We start from the raw sequence: 18,017 nt of genomic DNA on the forward strand, positions 1-18,017 counted from the left end.
TTGCTAATAAATTAAGGGGATAATTTCGTGAATCTGGAGAATGCAAACATAGAAGTGAAATCATGTTGCAAAAGGCGTATGTCAGGGTTTGCACCTGTTTTTGAACTCTACTTTGTATCCCATTCCACCGGGAAAAGTTTCATTTTTTATTAGCATGCCATTTTCATACGGGCATCAACCCAGTGGATTTCTATATAAAACAGGTGAATTCTATAGGATTTCACTGTAAGTGCTGCCTGCCATGCTTAAATCATATGTTTAAAAAAGAGAAAAAAACAAACAGTACAAACAACAAATGTTGGTGGTCTTTCATCCTATCCCCAATCAGATCATATACTAGATCCGTTTTATAATTATAAATACAATTTTATTATAACATTCCTATACTAAAACAGGTATTGCACAACATGTAACACCACATACAACCCACTACAAACAACATTTGTTTTACAATTCCACAGAAAAAACAAATACATTCACATTAATAATTCAACCCACACATGGGTAATTTGTTGTCGTTGCAGTTTTTTTGGCATGAGTCATTTGTTGGATGCCCTTACCTTAATTATATCAGTTCTACTTAAGAGGAGTATGATTGCATTTGTGCATTAAGGATTATTCTGTGCACAACCATCATGTACCCTACAGATTTCTATCCATATGTTAGTGCAGTCTATGACAATTGTCATTTATGTGCTTTGGTGGCTTTTAATTAGGTGACTCTTTCTTATTTCCTCTTATATATTTGTCTTTATTGTTACAGTTTAGATGTGTGTATTGGTGTGGTTGCTTCGCTGTGGAGACCATTTCGCCCACCCTCCAATTATTTCAGAATTTGCGGCAGTTTAGTCCCTGGAGAATGTCCCAGTACTGATGTTTTGGGACAGAAATATGTCAGGCTATTTATATAACCACACAGTTTGGACCTTTACAGATGTGTAGTAAGGCCTGTGTGGGGGTTGGATTATTAATGTGAACGTGTTTGTTTTTTCTGTGGAATTGTATAACATATGTTGATGTTTGTAGTGAGTTGTATGTGGTGTTACATTTTGTGCAATACCTGTTTTAATATATGAATTTTATAATAAAATTGTATTTATAACCTTGAAACTGATCTGGTGTATGATCTAATAGGGGATAGGATGAGAGCCATTAACATGTGTTGTTTGAAGTGTTTGGTTTCTCCTCGTCTATATACGAGTTGTATTGTCACCCAAACAGTAGAGAAATTGGTCTATGTGCCCTATTACTGAAAAAGCTAGATTGTTTAACCTGTTTATATTTGATTTCCATGCTTAAATGGCATGCAACATTTACACCTATTGCAAAACCTAGCACAAAAAGTTCCACCAGATTTTCTATTCTTTTTCTCAATGCATCCTGTAAATGCAAAACAGTGGGCCTCATTACAAGTTTGCCAGTCCGGTAACAACGGTGCCAGTAAGGTACCGGCACCGTTGTTACCGACTGGCAAACTACGAGGTCTGCGAGCGGGTGCCATTCTGCCCACTAGGTCTGAGACCATGACGGATGGTGCTGATGCATCCGTCCTCCCCATTCCCATTCAGTCCACTGGGTCTCAAATGGCAATGGGGTGTAATTGTTTCCAGCGCCCGGGAATGGTCAATTACTGGATCTGCTGGGGCTGTAATGTCCTGCTAATTGCCCATTCGCAGTTGCTGGAAAAAAAGGACTCCGGCGGCAGCCGTGCTGGTTTTACCGGCACAGCTACCGCCAGAGTCATAATGAGGCCCATTGTATGGAGGGGAACGTACATGTCTCCCTCCATGCAAATAAGACGCATGTTCAAAATGAGCCCCTTCTTACCAACACCAGGGCAGTTATGTCCCAATATTTACAAAACATGTTCAAGGGCCCCAAAGTTTGTATTGGGAACGTTTGGGGCAGGTTGGTTAATTTGGAGCAAAGGCTATGCTGTAAGCCTCTTAGTTATGATAGGTTATTTATAACGCACTTAATACGTAGTGGTTTCTAAGCACAGACCCGGGGATCAAACCTTTAATGTCACCTTGCTTTTAAAGCGAGCACGTTGCTCCTGATCTATTCTCTCGAGACTTTAAAAGTGCTTTTCCCATGACACTTTGGAAAACCCTGAATTCCTGACCTAAATGTTGGGTATTTTGAGATTGCGCTTGGTGAAATAAATTAAATGGTGCTCAGTATATGCATTATTCAATGCTGCTGTACTTATGCACTCGCATTTTTCAGTCGGTCTTACTTCCATTGAATCTAAGGCTCCAATAACACTGTTGCCATGCATTTCAATATACAGTAGTAAACCGTTGCAACACATTAATTTAACATGAATGTTATTTACATCAATTATGTGATTTCCATGCCAGCCAATCGTTTAATGGTAGATGTAAGTGTTATGGTATTGCGTGTTGCAAAGCCCCTCAGCAACAACATACATTTTTAATGCACCGTTGGGATTATAGCCACCATCAGTAGATGAATAAGAGGCTCGCTAAGTCGCTATCAATAACATCATTCGTATGTCGTTAAAATATGTTGACAGTGGCAATGTAAGTGCAATTGCCGGATACCAATACTAAGAAAACGCAAAGGGAATATTGCGCGAGGTACATGGATTTGAAGTTAGTTAAAAGCGCTCCTGTTGGACAGAGACATTGGTCGGTCATCAGATGCTTCGCAACTGCTAAGTTGACCCAGCACAGTGGTCTACCCCTTTCCAAAACAGACACCACTGTGGCGTGATAAGAACTGTGAATGTGCGTGCTCAGCAACAACAACATACGTGATGTCCTCATCACAAGTGCTGTTCCCTTTGTGCTATAGCACGTACTGCATATGTCCCTGCAAAAGAGACTGGTGTAGCCTGGCCAGTCCATGCACATGCACACTACAAGCTTTGTGATTTCACACAGATAACCTAGCACTCCAGAGCTATTCATAGTGTGGTTTGGTCATCAAATGCCCAGTTACTCCCATAATGTGTGAGCCGGTGACACTGTATACCATGTACTCACTTCCTATGTCAGGTATTGCCATCAATTGCCAAACCACTCCTGCCATACATCAGAATTCTCCTCCATATTCTTAGCTGCACACGGCATGTGGCAGGTTTTGCAATGACTGACCAGCTGCTGCAGTTGCCACATGAACAGATTGGGCATACATTACAAGTTTGGCAGTGCGTGAAAAAAGATTTTGGGTTACTTTTCACGCACCACCAAATTATAGTTTTTGGCGGATTTACTGCCAGCAGAATTAATGGACAGAAAATCCGCACATTTTCAAGGGAAAAGTGGCTGATGCACCTCCGGCATGTTGCTGGAGATAAATCATCCACTTTACTGCTGCAAATCGGTGGAGTTAATGAACAGTAATTCCTCCTGTGGTAAATCAGCCAAGAATCCCCACAGAGTCTATGAACTCACAAAAATTGGCAATTACCACCATTTTAAATCCTGTGGTAACGATAATTGAGTTTGATGGTTTTTCGGTGGGTTTACCACTGGAATACCATCAAACCTGTAATGAGGCTCATTGTTTCCCCCCGATAATCACAATGGGCCTCATTACGAGTGTGGCAGTACTCTAATGGTAAATCTGCTGAAATACCTCAAAACTTGCTGGAGGTGCATCTGCCACATTTCCTCCAAAAACCGTAGGATTTAGAGGCACTCATTCCGCCGGCAAACATTATGATTTGGCAGTGCGGGAAAAGTGTCGGTAACATAGTTACCATCAATTTTTTCTCACACCACAAAACTTGTAATGAGACCCACATGTTTCTAAAAACAAGTGGTAAAATCGAGGCTGCAGAAAATGTAGCATGTTCTGTTGTATACTAATACCCTAGACCTTGCAATCCAGAAAGCTGAATGGTTAAACCAACATCACGGACCTCCTCATGATCTCCACTCACCTCCCATTCTGCTGCCAGGTGCCATCTTCCTGCTCTACCATCTGGGGCAGTGCTCATTCCATCCTCGTATACTTCCACCATTCCTCCCTTATGCCGTGGCTCCCAGCGTCACACCAGCAGCACTCACTTTGGCCTGCCTCACTTCCTACCTGCACATCCGGCCTCAGTCCTCTCTTCTCTTGCTCTGAATACCTCAGGACCAAGCTCCTCACTTAGGGCTCCATCAGGAGTTGGATGGTATTTTGCTGGTTCATCCGCTGGGATACAGCCCAATGCAATTACAGTTACTGCAAATTGGTCTGGCGCTATTAGCACCCAATCTTTTCAGAGTCCATGGGACTCAATGGAGCCTTTTCGGCGCAATTACTGCAGCAGTAATTGCACCGCAGTAATTGAGCAGAAAATGCGTCGAAAGTCGGAGCATTCACCTCCAGCCCAGGACTGGAGGTGAATGCTCCGAGTTTCCCACAAATGAAGGATTAGGCAGAGTGGCAATGTGGCAGTAATTGCGTTACCACCACATTTGTACCACCCTGTCCAACTCCTGATGAGTCCCTTAGCCTGTCCAGGGCACTAATGGTTACAATCTGCTCAGCTGAAAGCTTTACCACTTTTCTTGCTACTCTAACCATGTATCGGGCCATTAGCACATAGTGAAGCCCCCAGCTGTGGACTTTATTGCTTAATTGTTGTTGCACATTAAATCAAGCTATTGATACAAAATCCTCTGTGAGCACTCAGTGGACTACATTCCACAATAGAAGTACCTGCCACGAGTACCACTTCATGATCACGACAAACGTTTCCCAAATTTAGTATCGAAATTAAATATGAGCACAATTTATACAGATCTCTGCCATGTCTCACTGTTAAATGAAGGATTCAGTCAAAGTAATTGTGATGTCCCAACCTCCTGGGGAGGGCGCGTGCAGTTCGCAGCACAGGCAGCATGAATGTACGACCACACACCATGAGGATTAAACATTCTCTGCGTTATTAACACGCTGAGCGCACTCACATTAACGTGAGCCAGCTGACCCCTCTACATGCACCGCTGTGTCCCTTGTCAGGTGACCACGGGCGATGCTACATCCCCCCCCAAATAAAATTGTCCGACCCCATTTCCTCGATCCACTGTCTTGGTCTTCGAATGGTGCAGCAGGGTAGGTTGTTGGTATGATGTCCTGCATTATTATCCTCTGGGGCTTCTTCCACTGAGCTCTGCTCCCCTCCATCTTATTCATCTTCGTCTCCTGAGTACCCTGACGTCTCCCTTACATAGTCCTCCTCCTCACTCTAAGTCTGAATAGTTTGTTGGCTTCCATCGCCTGCCTTTCTGAAGAGCAAACTTTTCTTTGTCAATGCGCATCCTTCTCTTTCTGCCGTTACCATGGAATCTTTCAGGTGTGTAATGGTCAGGGGAAGTGGGTCAAAAGGCGGGATGGCCTTGTTTTGTGGGACTGCGTCTGTCATACCAAGACAACAGTCTCCTACACCCAAGTCAGCAACTTGTGTCCTGTTCCTTTTGTCAGCATATGCTTTCATCCTCTCCTTTGCTTGGCCGTCCGTTCTCCTTACTTCGTGATCGTCTGCATTCTCCTCTGATCCCTGACTTTCCTGAGGCAATCCCGAGCACACAAGGCAGCCAAACATCAGTTCAGCCCGGTACGTGCCTGTAGAGTCATGCAGCGTGTTGCGGTAATCTCGTAGGAGCTAGTATAATGATTGTTCAACAGGCATGTGGGTGATGTTTGGTCTGCATATGGCCCTCTTGACCTTTGCCTAAACGCTCCACATCCCCATTTGTCTGAGGTCAGAGTGGAGTGATTTTGCAGTGTTGGAAACCCATGAATATGTAAAAATCACGAAAATCTCTGCTGGTCAATGGAGGGCCATTGTCCAACTTCACTAATTTAGGGACTCCGAACACCGAGAAGAACCAATCCAGTACGGGTACTATGGTCATGGCCGCTGTGGAGGGCACTATTTCTGCTTCGGGAAACCTCAAGTGTTCATCTAGTACTGCCAGTATATATTCTCCCCATCTCAGTTGGGTGACAAAATCTATTGCCACTTCCCCCCACACCCCTTCCGGGAGCGGGGTCATGTGTAGAGGTTCTGTGAATGCTTGAGACTGCAGGCTGAGACAAATGGCCTGATTTCAGCGTTCTTTCAATCATTTTGTCCATGTCTGGGAACCATTCGTTTCTCTGGAGCATTCGTGTAGAGGACACGATACCTCTGTGACTTTCATGTGCAATGTCGACTGTGCTTTGGTGGAGTGATGCTGGTAGCACAATGCGGTCCCCCTTGAGTATCAGAGACGAGGGAGATATGGAGAGCTTGTCGTTGGATTTTGCAAGTGTTTTAAATAAATGTCCATCAAGAGCCTGGTTAGCTCGAAAAACAGCTTCAGCGGTGTTCCACCACCCATTCCTGATGAAAGATGTTGCAAGCGAGAGCGTTGAATCTTCCGCCTTTGCATTTCGTCAGTTAGGTCATGGAGATAGCTTGTGGAACCGCATGGTGGATGATGTAGTTTATGTAACCATCCGTCCTGTTGCCTGATGACTGGGAGCCGGGAAGCGGGTGATTAGATAGGAAATCCACTGGGTTCTCATCTTTCCCAGGCGTGTGAACGAAGACGTATTTGTATTCCTGTAGGCGCAGTCCCCATCTTGCTATCCTGGGTGGCATTTGTGTGGTCGATTTCCCATAGATGATAAGGAGAGTCTGATGGTCATTTATAATCGTGAAGGACTTTCGGTAGAAAAACACGTGGATATGTTTGCAGACCCACACACATGCTAGGGCCTCTTTTCTGCTTGTGAGTACCTCTGTTCAGCATCGGTAAGACTCTTGCGGGCATAGGACACTACCTTCCTCTGTGCGTGTTCACTCCCTGAGTGCTGGCCAGGATTGCCCTGAAGCCTACCAAGCTTGCGTCTACCGACACCTCGGTGTTCATGTTGGGATCAAAGTATGATGTAGTAATGTGTCCTGTGTGTTAGAGTGCTTATGATGTCAGAGATTCCTTGTGGAATGTGGTGGCACCGGGATTCTGTGTTAGTGGCGTTTGGGACTTTGTAGTGAGAGTGGCTGGTTCATGGGTCTAGAGAAGTTCAGTGTCCTTACTTGTGCGCTTGTCATCTTCGTTCCCTACCATCCCAAATGTTTACTGATCCCACAATCGGGGCAGACCATAGGCAATAAAGGATATCGTAACTTACCACTGGAGGTAGTTCACTTTCTTTCACTGGCGACAAGGTTGGGATGGTAGGTAGAAGTTGAGGACTCCTATGCCAATGCTGCCAAGGGGGGAGGAGCAGATTGAGGACACTGCCCTGAAAAGTCTTCCCCACACCCAGATGGCACAAGGGTGCAGTGCCGCCATCCGAGATTGCTGTGAGCCTATGGAGCGCAAGGAGCTCAGGGGGCATACCAAAAAGATGTTGAGGCCCCCGCCAGCGCAGCATGCAGAAGAGTTCCTTCTTCAGTGGGTGCAGGAGCAGTTTGCGCATGTGCAACAGAAACACATCCATGTCCGTGCAGTTGGCATGCATTCCGCACTCGGTGGCAATGAGAGAGGCCTTGTCCCCATTCACGATTGATGGAGTGTCTTTCCAGCAAGGGGTCGGGTGCGCAAATCGTCATCCATGGTTTCCCCATCTTCCTCCTGGGGGCTGGGCAGCTCTGGAGAGAGTGAGTGGGGAGTGGGAGGCACACCGTGCAGAAGGAAGTGTGGCCAGAGAGCGGCCAGATCATCCCCCAGCATTGAAAGAAGTACAACCTTCGAACTCTATGTTTTCTGAACAAATGGTGAAGTCACAGGAGCATAGAGTTTCTCCATCAAGTCACATGCATGGCCGTTGGAGCTCCTGCAGATGTTGTCCGGTGCACAGCGTTCTGGAGGTAATGCCTTCCAGGAAGAGTACAAAACGAGTCAGAAGCGTGGGGTATCGTTTAAGTACTCATTGTAAACAATGCAGCATTGAGGATTAAGATGTTTGCAGCACCAGAGAAAAATGAACAGCCACAGAGCGCCATACAGGGGACATTGTTCCAAGGGAGTAGCGTGGCGTGCCCTGTGAACGAGGAGCAACTCTTGCAGGATCAAGAAATTTCCAAACACACGCAGAGCGCGATAAAGAGGATATCGTGCCAAGGGAGTAGCGTAGTGTGCCCTGTGATCGAGGGGCAACGCCTGCAAAATCAAGACATTTCCAGTGTTATTGAACTCCTTGATTTTGTTTTGGGGAATTTCCGGGATCCAGTAGAACTAGATACGGGTTAGCGTCAAAGTCAGCGTAGGTGTGTCTGGGGCTGTAATAATAATAAACTGGTGTGTCTGTGTTGTGGCCTACATTGCACAGGGTTAGGTCATTTTCCTCGGGTGGTAGAGGTATGTTGTCTTTAAGGCTGTTGTCTGTTTCTTGTTGGTGTGTTTTCATTGTGGACTCTTTTCCCCCTTTAGAATTACCAGGGTAGTATTGAAATATAGTGTGTGTACCTGTTGGGGAGTGTTCCGATGATCATTACGATTGTCGCATCATCGGTTTATTTATAGAGGATGGGATTAAGAAAAACAAAAAAGAAGTTTCCATGTGCATCCATCACTGAACATGTGCTTGGTTATTATTTTTGGAAATGTGGGTAGGGCAGGACAATATTTCCTGCATACTGCATCCATTGATGGACATGAGGGTGGATGGTTTGGACAAAGTATCCTCTGTAGTGTATTCAGTTCATGGACATGAGGGTGGATGGTTTGGATAAAATATCCTGCTTAGTGCATCTTGCGTACTGCATCCAGTTCATGGACATGATGGTGGGTGGCTTTGTTCATTTATTCAGGGGTGGATGGTTACAAAGGTATTAGCTACAAATGTTTTATTGGTTGTATGGAGGATTTTGTTCACATATAAGTGGCTAATTTTCATGCGGGTTTTCTGCGAAGCAAGTGCTTTCAACAAGGGAATTGCTGCAAAGCGAGTGTCTTGCATGGAGTTTTGTGCTGATGTTGTTTCTGCACACCGTGGAGCATGTTAAGGAGTTGCACGCATTGAGGCGTTATGAGATTTGCATCTGGCGTTTGGGTGCATGGTTTCATTTACACGCCATGGAGTGAAGTGGGGAGTTTGTATTTCAGTGTTAAGGTGTTATGGCGGATAGGTTTCGTTGAGGTTTGAGGCTTAGTTGCATTGCATCATTAGGAGCATTAGAGCATTATATGAATTATACCCCATGAGATGGGAGAAGGGTTGTGTTTGAGGATATGCTTTTGGCAAGATATCGTTATCACTTTGCTCCATGGCGAGGTGCCCAGTCGTGTAGGATTTTTGGAGGGGTTTCCATGTGGAAGAGTGTGTTTTTTATTGCTGATATTTGGAGGTGTGTGTGTTTTACGCGGTTGTTCCATTGGAGTAGGTGTCTGATTTGAGGAATGACGATTCTCTGGTTGGGTTCCTGAGCTGGTGATTTTATTCTAACTGGTTGTCGGGGTGTTTTGGTCTTTTGGTCTAGTTGTTATTTTTGTTTTTTCCCTGTTTACCTTCCTTCCCGGAAATGTAAGGTTGGTATTGTGTTCCGTCGAAGAGTGCGTTTGTTGTGAAGAACGTATGTTTTCACGCATTTGGGGACATTTCTTTTTGATCTAAGGGTGCAAAATGTCAGTGAATATAAAGGTGTTAGTGACCATTTATGGTGTTGTGGTGCCAGGGTCCAGGTGATTTTCTTGGTCCTTCCACGGGGTGTAATTTGGTGCAGTGTAGTTTGCTCGCAGTTGAGCGGTTTGAGCTCGGACGTGGCAAGCCTGAGACTTTGGGGGGCAGCCTGGGGTGGAAGGTGTTGGGGCATTGTTGTTAGGTAAGAATTGGTGCAGCCACACTGTGTGAGACTACACAAGACGTATCTGCTTGGTATTAGGTAACCCACCTTTCGGTATAGGTCTGTACTACACAAGTTGGTAGTGTGACTGAGCAGACAGGCCTATCTCAAGAGGGGTAAATGTGAGCTGTAGAGCAGTACAAATGAAATCCGTCAATACAAGTACCCAAGTAACACTTACACTCAAGGTTTCAGTGATAAATGTATTTTTTTTTTTAACATCAGTTTTAGTAAATAATTCTTTAAAAAGGCAATAGTTTGTAACAGTCAAGGAAAACTTTGGAATTGCTTTTCAAAATCAATAAAGCTGGTGAATACTCTTTGGAGATGCCAATACTTTGCTCCTACACCCTGAAGTGACTTCAATAACAAGGATAGTATTGCATTAATATAAAACACCAATATACACTTTAGACTTTAAGTTTCAGAAAGGAAGGGTTTAGGAAAAATAGAAAGGTTAGAACCTTTACTTATAATATGAGGACAAGTGGAATCCTCCAATGAAGTCCAGGTAGGCCTTTGCCAGCAGAAAAAGTGTTCAACAAATTTCAACCTATGAGGGGCAAGCAATGCCAGCGTCAATGGATTCTGAAAGGTGCCTCTAATGTGCAAGGACAGCCAAAATCATTTGGACAAAGTCAATAGTTCTGATGCACTTATTATTGGATAAAAGTCTTTCACAAAAGGTAGATGGTTCAGAAAATCACTGTGGGCACACAAGCTGGTAAGCCTGTGCAAAGGGAGTTGAAATCAACTCAGAAAGTTAAGCAGGTGAAAATCTCAAATGAGACAGCACTACTTAAGGCAAGAAGGTAAGTACCCCCAAGCTCAAACAGTACCTCTGGTTAGAAGAAAAGTGGTCCAGCTGGATTATGTCTTGCTACAGCCATGCAGACCCTGGTTCCTGAGCCTGAGCCATGGGGACAAGAGGGAGGATGCCTGGAAGGCTCCTGTGGTGGTACTCAGGAAGGTCGTTGGCAGCTACGGGCTCTCTTTGATTCAGCAGCACTTCACAGTTTCAGCAATTCGAAAACCGCACTGATGCAGAACAAATCTCTGGTTGGACTTTCCTTGCTCCCTCGGTTCTGGACTATGGTGAGGGAACTCTGGATTGGGGTTTCCTGCTTCTGGAGTATTCTCACGAGGCTCCTGGGGCTTTTGGGTGGATTTGTACTGCAGCAGACATTGCACTCGACTATGGACACTCGACCCCTGGCATTGGGCTTCTGCAGCAACAGAGAGGCACAGCGAGTCAGGGTTTGTGCCAAATGGGAGTTTGTCTCTGGGTTAGTTGGTCCCAGTAACCCAAGGGAAGAACTCGTCCCTTCCGGAGCTTCTCTGTCGGTTCGAAAAAGGAGGTCAGCACAGCAGCAGGGCTTTACTGGGCAATTCAAGGTCCAGGAGGTTGCAGCAGCCTTCTCTTCATGATTTCTGCTTCGGATGTTCCTTCCAGTGGTCGAGTCTGCCTCTAGTCCCAAAACCCTTGCCTTTTAAGCAAGTTTCCAATTCATTCACAGCCTAGGCTGTGAATCGCTCAGCCGGACAGCCAGCCGGCCACTCAGGACTGGTTTCATTCAGGCACTCCTAGAGACAAAGGACAGGGGAGTTTTGGGAACCTCACTCACTTCCTGCCCTTCCAGATACACTGGAGCCAGGGGTGGGCTTCTGGGCTGAACCCTGCCATAGCCAAAACACATAAAGGGCTCAAATCTGTTTCATGCATAGAGTAAAAACCAAGAAAGACCTCACAAACAGAAAATGGTGAAAATAGAAGACAGGGGCCATTTTGACACAATGGGCACCCATGGGTGCTCTACTGCTGCTATGGGTTCAGCCTGCGGTAAAAAAGTACACTGGTAGTAAAAATAAAAAACTGCCACCAGCCATTTAAATTAGTGAGGGTAAAAATGTTACATGAGAAAGTAGGATAAGGGTCTACTAGGTAACCCCCCTAGCACTCCACATAAGATGGTGTGTGCTGGACCTACAAAGAGAAAAGGTACGTTTAATTTCATCTTACTATTCTTGGGAATGGTAGTTCACACAAGAAAATGTACTTAAACCTTAAGAGAAATTCCAAAGGACTTCTAGGCGACACCGCACTGGAGGTGCTGTGTGTCACTATGCAAAAAGCAGATGCCTATGGAGTTTGTCAGACTCCAAAAAAAGTGAAAACATAAAATCCTAATTAGGGAAAAACACATGGGGGAGTGAGAAAAAGGTCCCACTCACTAAGGAGTTTACATTTAAAAAGTCCTACGTCCAGCAAAAGTGCTGGGGGTCTCTAAGGTTGAAAGGAATTAGCACAGAAATGAAAATTCTCCTTAACCGTTGTTGGTTTGGATGGTTAGATTGTGGTTGTTCTTTTTGAACATGGTATGCTTGGGTGTGGCAGGCCTGAGGTCCAGAGGGGCAGCTCGGGACAGGTGGTTGTGCAATATTTTTTTGTTTTTAGTCCTCAATGGTATTCCTGTTGGATGGTTGAGTTTGCAAGAAGTTATTGGGCTTTTTTCATGTCAGTGGGTTTTGCTTCTGTTTGGTGTTGTGTAGGGAGGGAGTGAGTGAAGTGTATAATGACAATCATTTTGTATGTCCCAATGGGTCCTGGCATTTTGTCGGTGCGGTTGGCCTGGTAGAAGGTTCTTTCCTTTTGTTCTTTCATTGCTGGGTTTTCTCTTACATTGTCGGCCGCTTTGTAGAGAAGGTCTGGTGCGTGGTGGTGTATGTGAAGGAATGTTAACAGTGCTGGTCACCGTTCTCATTGCGTTCCTATTGTTTTGTAATTTTCAAGGAAGGGAAAATTGTAGTAATACGTCCTGTATGTTGTAGTGCTTATGATATCAGAGCTTCCATGTGGAATGTGGTGGCACCGGAGTTCTGTTAGTGTTGATTGGGACTTTTTTAGTCAGTGTGGCTGGTTGTGGGTGGGAGAAAGTCCAGTGTCCTTAATCGTGTACTTGTCACCTTCATTCCCTACCATCCCAAATGTTTACTTATCCCACAAGCATGGCAGACCATGAACCATAAAGGATGTTGTAACTTACCACTAGAGAGAGTTCACTTTCTTTCATATGACATGCATACAGCTGCAGTGATGCCCCTCGGAATTCTGTCAAAGCCCTCCTGCTGAGATGGACCCCACTTAAAAACTCTGTCCTGCTTTATGAACAAGCAAAGGGGGCTCTTGTGGTGGTGAATTCTGTAGGTACCTGGTACAGTAGCTCGGCAATCCCAAGAATGATCCCACTTGTACAACGTTCACTGGGGGAGCTTCTGTCAATGCTCAGATCTTGTCCGGGTCAGGTTGAATCCCCTTTCCATAAAATATGTGTCCGAAGCACTTTAGTGTGCTCTTGTTGAAGTCGTATTTGTCTTTGTTAAGTGTCAGGTTGGCATTGTTGGGTGCTGCGCAGACCTTTATCAGAGCTTCCTGGGAGTGATCAAATATCAGGATATCATCACTGTAATTTATGCAGTGCGGTATGTGACAGATGATCCTGTGTATTTCTTCCTGGAAAATGTGCGCTGCTAATGACATCCCGAAGCTTAGGCGTTTGTAGCGAAATAGACCTAAATGTGTGGTGAAGGTCGTGATGAGAAAACTGTGGCCCAATTGGGTAGATGCATCATGTCAGCGATGCGTGTTGACTGGTGATGTTCCCTGAGGATGGCTTGGTTGGGTGCCTGCATATCCACACACAGTCTTATTTTTCCTCAAGGGCCCCTTTTTGGTACTGGAACCACCGCGGAGACCCAAGGCGTTGGTCCTGATGCAGGCTCAATTATGATTGCCTCTACTAGAGCAATCAGTTCTTTCTCTACCTGGTTTTGAATATTAAAGGGGATACCTCTGAAGTGCTTTGCAATGGGTTTCACGGTTGGGTCAATGTGTAACTGGATTTTACGTCCTTTTAGCTTCCCGATCCCTTTGAAGAGTCGAGAAAAAGTTGAAGCTATCTTGGCGGCTGGGGAGATGTATTTATTCGCCATGATCTGATAGAGTATATGTATCAGTTCCATTTGTACAGCCAATTTGTACCTTATTACACATCCCCTTGCAGCTTCCTTCAATAGGACGTGCATTAGATGCGATCTTGCTAATCCTTGTGTTGGATGGGGTTTTGAAGGTGCCCAGGCATGGGAGTGGCTCCTTGGCCCCATAGGCATAAATGGCCACTCGTGCTCTTTTCAGTCTGTGCATATTTTTGAGTTTCTGATACTCTGAGTCCGGCATAGAGTTTATGGTGGCTCCTGAGTCAGCAAAGAACTCACACTCTTGATCCTGAATGGACAGTGGCATAGTGTGACTGTGCTCTGATGCGATGGGATTGTCCAATGCATACAGGTATCCTCTTCTCTTTCTGTCTGTGCTAGAATGTGAGTCAGACTCGCTTGTGGACAGCATGTTTTTGTGGAGCCGCTGGATCCGCCTCCTGCCTTTCCACTGGTTGTCCGGTGATGGTGAATGTTTACCTCTTGTTGCTTGTCTCCTTGTAATCTTGTCTTTTAATGATCCTCATCCTCTCTTCTCGATGGTGTGGAGGTGGGGATTTGTGCTGGTGTGGTCCATGTTTTGACAAGCTGGTTCATGCCGCCTTTGAGTTCTGGCACATGGTGAGGAAAATGGTCTTCAACCTCGCAGGCGGAGGATATTTGGCCAATGGCCGGGCACGACCCATCGGGAGGAATATCATACCCACATCGAAAGCACTGTCGTTTTTCTTATCTGGCGTCTTGATGGGACTGTTGTTGGGTCATGAGCTTGTTTATTCCTTCTTCTTCGATGGTTGGTGTTGAAATATGAGTTTTGCTCAGCGTAGATATTTAGAGGTCTAAGGCTGAAGATGTTCTTGCCAGAAGAAGGATCTCAGCTCTAGCGTGTTTGACACGTGTAGCAGTTTCTTTTTTAGCATTATGGATTCACACCTGGCTATTACCTGGGACTTGATGGCCTCCTATTTATTGTACAGGTGGAATTCACAGTGTTTGACTCTGGACCAGAGAAATGTCACAAACTTGTCCATGCTGTCACCCAGGATTGTGTTGTGGTGTGGAATACGTGTCTTTCATAATCAACATTTTTGTGCGTCGCAAATGTTATTTTCTTGAGCTCGTCATATTTATATTCCACATCCTCCGGCAGTTCAAAGATGATGTCCTGTACTTTTGGGCCAGCCGTGATGGTGAGCAGACCATTGATGCATTTGTGTTCTTGCAGACCACCTGATGCATCTCAGGCCTAAACTGGTGGTGTCCATGGTGTCGAATGGCATGATCAATGGTATTGGAAATGCATCCCTCCCTTTCTGAACAAGGCCTGAGAGCCGGTATAGCTTGGGCCTGGCCTTGTCCTGGTCTAACATGGTGCTGGGGCATGTTGAGGCACTTGACCCCTGCTAACCACTTCAACCGTATTGTTTCTGTGTCCTTAAGATGCTCAAGAAAGGTGTGGCCAGGGACGTGGTGGGCTGCTATAGGCTAAGACGATGCTCTGTGATCTCTCGCTCTCCCCTTGTATCCCTGGGCCTCTGCGTTCCTCACGTGCCCCTCTTGATGCTGGGCTGTGGTAATGGTACTTGCTTGTCCCACTGGACCCACACTCAATGATGTTCTCGCCCGTGAGCGGGCATCGGGCCTTGGATGTGCTCCTTCTTCCCTCCAGGAGGCTGCTGGGCTAGCTGGGACTCAGTTCAGCCCTTCCCTGCCCTCTCGAGCTGGTGGGCATTGGGCTGCACAGTTGGGGAGAGGCACGCTGGCACATTCAGGCACCGTAGGTTTTCCTCATCATCGACAATGTGATGTCCCAACCTCCTAGGGAAGGCGTGCGCAGTTTGCAGCACATGCATTATGAATGTACGACCACACACCATGAGGATTAAACATCATCTGCTTTTATTGCGCGCCGATCATGCTCACTTTAACATGGGTCAGCTGACCCTTGCACATGCACTGCTCTGACACTTGTTAGGTGACCACTGGCGATGCTACAGTAATGTTTCATTCTAAGTCTATAAAATAAGCACTCTAATTCTTTTTTGAAAAAGCCCTCCCCAAAGTCAAATGAAAATCACCATGCATTGTCTCCTCAACAAGATTATCAGAGGCTTCTAAGAAGCAGTGGCTTTTATAGCATGACAAATCTGGCAGGCCAAACTCCTTAAACCTTCAATGAAGTTAAGCGTATTACGAATGCAACTTACACTGAGATTATTGAAGGTTCAATTGGTATATTCAGCTGTGTCTTTACAAATGGAAAAAATGTCACAATCAAAAAGATTTCACAATTCGTAGTCTGGAAAATGATATCCCCTAATGATTTAAACTGCATTTTACAGCACAACAACAAACCACTATGCACATCCTTTTTCTTTTCACTAATATTGCATTAGCATTTTGCATAAAGTACATTTAAAATATCATCATATTTCAGTTTTGAAGTAAGAAGAAATCGCCAATGCTTGATCAAAACTAAACAACCTGCAACATCGCATTAAACATGAGCATATGCAAAGTGAAAAACGGCGAACATAGGGGATTTTGCTCAAAATTCACATTTGTGCATTTTGTCTACAAAATGTGCATGTAGAAAATGGTTAAACTAATTCTTGAAAACACAATGGGCCTCATTCTGGGTCTGGCGGTAAGCCCGCCGGTGATAGCGGTGGCTTGCCGCCGGACCCAGAAAAAATTACCGGTGCCTGACTTCCCGGTAACACTGGGGTATTCTGACCCCGGCAGCATTGATTACATGAGAATGGGGACCACGGAAGCACCAGCACCGTTAAAACTCTGCACGTTGGTGCCATTATGCCCGCCAGGTCTGACCGTGGCGGGCAGAACGGCACTCACCCACAGAGTTGTACTGTGCTGATCCGGTAACTATGGTACCGGTAGGCTTAACGGCACTGTTGTTACCGGATCGGCATAGTTATAATGAGGCTCAATAACTTTTTGGGAAATTGGGAAAATAAACAAATCAGCGTGTGATAGAAACATTAGATTCCTTAACAAAGCAGCCTAAATATTACAAGAAATATCTGTATCTGAAATAAAACATATTTTCTTGAAAAGAAGATGATTCCTGAGGCACCAGTTAAAATCCACCTGATAAAACGCCCCTTAATTCTTACGTGGTGAGTAGCAGATGTTATATTTTCTTCTTCAGCTTTCTATTCACCACTCTGAAAAAATATAAACGAAATTTGCCCAGCACTAGTCCTTGCACCTCTTTTGAAAGCACCTTTATTTTTCAGCAGCTCTTTAATGAGTGTTTACATGTCTTAACCCGTTGGATGTACAATATAATAGAACTGTGCCTTAAGGTAAAATGCTAATGATGCATCTCCTTGAAGAATGTGTTGGAGATTCCACTCATCCTACAGAGCTGGGGATGGCAGGTGAAAGCCAGGATGTGATAATTGCATTAATTTTTGTTTGTATTCTAGTAAGTTATTTCAAAGTATTAATTAGGGAATCCACAATGTTGTGGTGGTAGCCATGATGTCCACATATCCATGTGGGGTCACTTGTCTCTTTTCCCATATCTGGTTTATGAGACCGAAAGGGTTATGTGATGTTTCCTGACTCAAAATGGTACAATTTTTTTGTATGCTTGGGGTGCAATCTTTTCTTTACGTAGACAACTGTATTTTCTGTTCTTTGTTCTGGGGATGCTTTGTAACTTATTAACTTTCTTCCACAGCTTCTGCATGTTTGATGCTGATAGTTTGCCAGAATTAATTGACAATGTTATACTGTATACAGTGGTTCATGCCATCTTCTCTTCTTCTAAGCGATGTGATGATAGGTTTTGTTAGTACCCAACAATCAGTGTTCAATGCATGAACCAAGGGATGAAGGACTGAGTTGGCCATTTTGCGAACAGAATCTGTGTCCTGCAGGTAGGATACAGGTTGGAAACAGGTGGGCCTAATTTACAATATAAAGTCTGCACAAAGTAGAATGAACATTGGATGAAAAGAATAGCCCGTGAGATGATTCATGGAACGAATAGCCACAGAACGCCCCCATTACAAACAGAACATAGCAGCATCGAAAAACCTCTGCACCAGATGTAAATGTATAGGACGTGCGCTCCCTTGCGTACACGGAGACAGATGCATGCAAGGTGTGCAACGCGCTATACCTGGCGTGCGCATAGACAGTGATTGTTAGGGGGTGCAACGCACATTTGCTGGCATGAGTGGAGAGGGGTATT

Source organism: Ambystoma mexicanum, chromosome 10 (genome assembly GCF_040938575.1).
Source record: "Ambystoma mexicanum isolate Mex_15411 chromosome 10, UKY_AmexF1_1, whole genome shotgun sequence".
Lineage (NCBI taxonomy): Eukaryota > Metazoa > Chordata > Amphibia > Caudata > Ambystomatidae > Ambystoma > Ambystoma mexicanum.